Source organism: Eulemur rufifrons, chromosome 7 (assembly GCF_041146395.1).
Source record: "Eulemur rufifrons isolate Redbay chromosome 7, OSU_ERuf_1, whole genome shotgun sequence".
NCBI classification, from domain to species: Eukaryota; Metazoa; Chordata; class Mammalia; order Primates; family Lemuridae; genus Eulemur; species Eulemur rufifrons.
In genome coordinates, this window is record NC_090989.1 from 223,008,978 (window position 1) to 223,012,935 (window position 3,958).

The 3,958-nt window shown below is 37.7% G+C and overlaps 1 non-coding gene across 1 annotated transcript; it reads left to right on the forward strand.

The window, feature by feature from the left end:
- The first annotated feature begins 275 nt into the window (after positions 1–275).
- LOC138388617 (small nucleolar RNA U13) lies at positions 276–379 on the forward strand. The gene has a single exon (XR_011234153.1). It is a non-coding gene; the product is annotated as a small nucleolar RNA U13 (small nucleolar RNA).
- Positions 380–3,958: the final 3,579 nt, after the last annotated feature.

The window sequence follows — 3,958 nt, forward strand, 5'->3', positions numbered from 1 at the left end:
GTCTCAGCCCTGTCTCCTAGTCTCCTACTCTTAACAAATCTACTAGAGTATACTCAGTAGGAATGAGCTTAGTTCTTAACATCTTTGCCAAAGGATGGTATTTTTAATATTTCCATCAATATGAAATTATATCCTTTGTTCCATTTTAATTCTTTGACCTTGAATTACACTTCGTTTGGTATATTGCAATATCTACTTTTTGGTTATTTGTGTTTTCCTGGTGCATCTTGGCTTATCTTTTTTTATTGAGCCATCTAGAGTTATTTAGGATGGAGATCCTTTTGTAGTTCATAAGCGTGATGACTGAGTTTTCATGTGTATGTGTGAAATGTTCCTCGTGCAAACCTCATTACCACGTCAGCACATTACCCATCTGACATGAAAAAAAAAAAGAAAAGTTATTTAGGATGGGGTTCATTTATAGATATAATATGTAGTTAATCTCTGCCTCTAAAAAGGGAACTTTAAACCATGTCCTTTGGTTGTTATAACATATATTGTCTAATGGTATTATCTTTTGTTTTTCAATGTTTTCTTGCTTTCCTTTTATTTCTGTGGGGTTCATAGCTTATGCTTTACTTGATACTATATTTTTATTAATTTAAAAAGTATATGTCCTATCTGTATTTTTCTAGTAGTTCCTATGAAGCTTTTCCAACATTTTCTTTATTCTGTACTGCGTTATTTATTAATATCGGGAATGAAATATTACCTTTTGACATTATGTAAAATGACAGTGCAGAGAATAAGGCATTACATCCACAGATGCTTATTCTATTAGACTGAGTTGAAATTAGTTTGTTCCTCAGTCTCATTTGAAATATTTGAGACATGAGATTCATAGAACACTTCAGCTAAGAGAGGGAAAAAAAATTAAGCAATATGGCCTCTGGTAATGCAAGCAGAAATGTTTCTAAATGAATAGTAAGAAAGCACTGCCAAAGTTTCATTATTGTTACTTACCACTCTTTGTTGAGAGCCATCAAAGTGCTACATTTTTAAATGTATGTATAAAAATCAATTCAGTAGTTGACAATCCATCTCTCTTCCTGTTCTAACAAAACCCAAGGGAGAATGATTGGTTCATTTACCTTCAAGTGTCTTTTGCTTCCTTCTACTCTAAACTTCCATGCTTAGAGTGTAGCAGTGCCTCCACAATTCCCAAAAAGACTGTCTAAGCACCTACATGTGGCATCCTGTCCAAGAGGAATTTGACTGCCAGGGTATATCATCATCAAGCCCTTCAGCAATTTGCCCAACTTATCACTACAGCACCACCAATAACTTTATTTGGATGATACAGTCCTAAATCACCAAAATCTGAGAGTAATGGAAAGCCGTTTCAAAGACTCACAAGATGGTTGCGTTAATTAAGGTTGATAGATAAAACACGTTAGTCATGAAGGTGGTTTGGGAGAAAAACTGGTTGTCACTTCTGTTTGCCTTTCATTTCCTGCCCATGTTCCTTTTTCAATTGCAGGATAAGCTTTCCAGCTGACCTAAGGGTTTGTTAGCGTGAGTCTCAGAGGCTACTGGGAAACTGGACCTATTCTGGCTCTGCAATGGTAGGTTTAAGAGTACGTATACTTGTTCATGCCTAGATTGACTGTACTGTATTGTACTGCCCCCTGTAATCATACCGTGTGTTGCGGTGAGAGATCCACTATACAAAGGAACAATGGCCAGACCACTACAAAAATAGAACTCTGACCCACAACTTGTAACAATCTACTGGGGAACTCAACCAGCCCAGGAAGCCAGCCTGCTGTAAGTCAGACTTGTAGGAAGTCACACTGCTATCTGTAGTAACAGTCTAGAAAGCCAAACAATGACCCCATAACAATTGACCCCAAGTGGCCAGGACTTGATTATTAACTGACAGCTTCCCTAGTTTTTGTCCCCAGCATGTCTACAGCTTTCCCATACCAATAGCCTCCAATCAGGGCATGCTTGAAGTATTCTCTTTTTTCACTCCTGTGCCTGCCTTTGAGTCTCTGCCAAAAAGCAAGTGATGGTGGCTGATTCCCTTGCTGTAGTGAGTTCTGAATAAATAGGCTTTGCTTGTTCTCATTTTGTTGGTCCTCATTTATTTCCACAGTATAAAGCTGAGTTTAATGAGGTACTCCTGGCTCTGATGAGGTGATCTTCAGCACATCCTCAGACTAGCCTACTTAGACAACTGATTCAGTCTTGTGTATGTAAGTTTAGATGTAAATAGACCAGTTATTCTCCAGGACTGATTATGACCTTTACTCAGATGTTATCATCTGTAACTATGCATCCCAAGGTGAGGATTTTAGAAGACTGACCCTCCATCTGTTCTGATTGATGTTGCTGATCTCTGCGGTATACATCATGACTGTGCTGATTTCCTTTTATATCCCTTAGATAAATAAATCCTGTTTGATCTACCCGAGGAGCATGTGTCTGGTCTTTCCATCATTCTGAGCTTAAAACTGACATTGGTCAATACTATGGTCATGTATTTCCCACTTCTCAGGCTGGATAGGTAGGGGTTATAAATTTTGGGGATGAATATAGAGATTTTGTCCATGGCTACAATTTATAAAGAGATGACTGCTTATGGTAGTATTTCTTTCTTTTTTTTTTTTTTTTGAGACAGAGTCTCACTCTGTTGCCCAGGCTAGAGTGCCATGGTGTCAGCCTAGCTCACAGCGACCTCAAACTCCTGGGCTCAAGCAATCCTCCTGCCTCAGCCTCCCGAGTAGCTGGGACTACAGGCATGTGCCACCATGCCCGGCTAATTTTTATATATATATATATATATATATATATATATATTTTTAGTTGTCTAGATAATTTATTTCTATTTTTTTTTTTAGTAGAGATGGGGGTCTCGCTATTGCTCAGGCTGGTCTCAAACTCCTGACCTTGAGTGATTCTCCCGCCTCGGCCTCCCAGAGTGCTAGGATTACAGGCGTGAGCCACCGCGCCCGGCCTGTAGTATTTCTTAACCTGGGATCAGGCTCCTCTCCTTAGGAGAGAAGGGGCATTCTAGGCAGAGAGCACAGCATAAAAAAGGCAAGGAGGTAGGAACGCACAGAGCAATACGGTGCACCTCACAGGCCTCTGGAATATGCCATATGGTTTACATCTAATTTCAAATGCAGACTTTCAGCTGCTACAGGCAGAGGACTTGGTGAAAGGAAAGACTCTGAAGCAATGACTGTGCCCTGAGGGGAGCCTTTTTGAGACCACTTATTTCTAAGTTCTGTTGCACTAAGGAGGGCAAGTACCCTCATAGGTTTGGCTTAACATCTAAGACATCCCCTTCCGGATGTTGTTCTTCATTTATGCTGCACAAGAGCACAGTCACATTTGACTCTAAGTGTGACTTCGACTTAGTCCAGATGTCCATTTTCAATTATTTAAGACCTAAATATATCAACAAATATTTTCAGAGGAGACATTAGGTAAAACAATTATTTGCTAACTATGAATGTCTACTTCTCTCTCTGTATCGTCAGTTTTCTATTTGCTATTAATCACAGTTGCTATATTCATACTAACATCTGTAATAGAGCTCCCAATTCTGTCAATTTGCAATATATTGTTCAATAGCAGCAATTTTCTTTTTTTCTTAAGATTTCTTTAAAGCTTATATATGTACATTGTAGAAAATAGGAAGGTAGGTCACTATTAATACCAGTAACACTGTTAATATTTTCGTATAAAATCTTCTAACCTTTTTATTGTTGTTATGTAATTACAATATATACATCATTTTGTAACTTTTTTTCTCAATGATATCTTAACATTTTTCTGCAATGTTAACAGTCCCCTGTTCATGACTGGGGAATATTTCATTGTTTCAGTAATCTATAAAATATCTCCTATTGTTAGATTAGATATAATATATATGCAAGATTATTAGATATAATATAAAATATTAGATGTAATGTTTTTAATTATTGTAAGGAATGCTGTCATTATCATC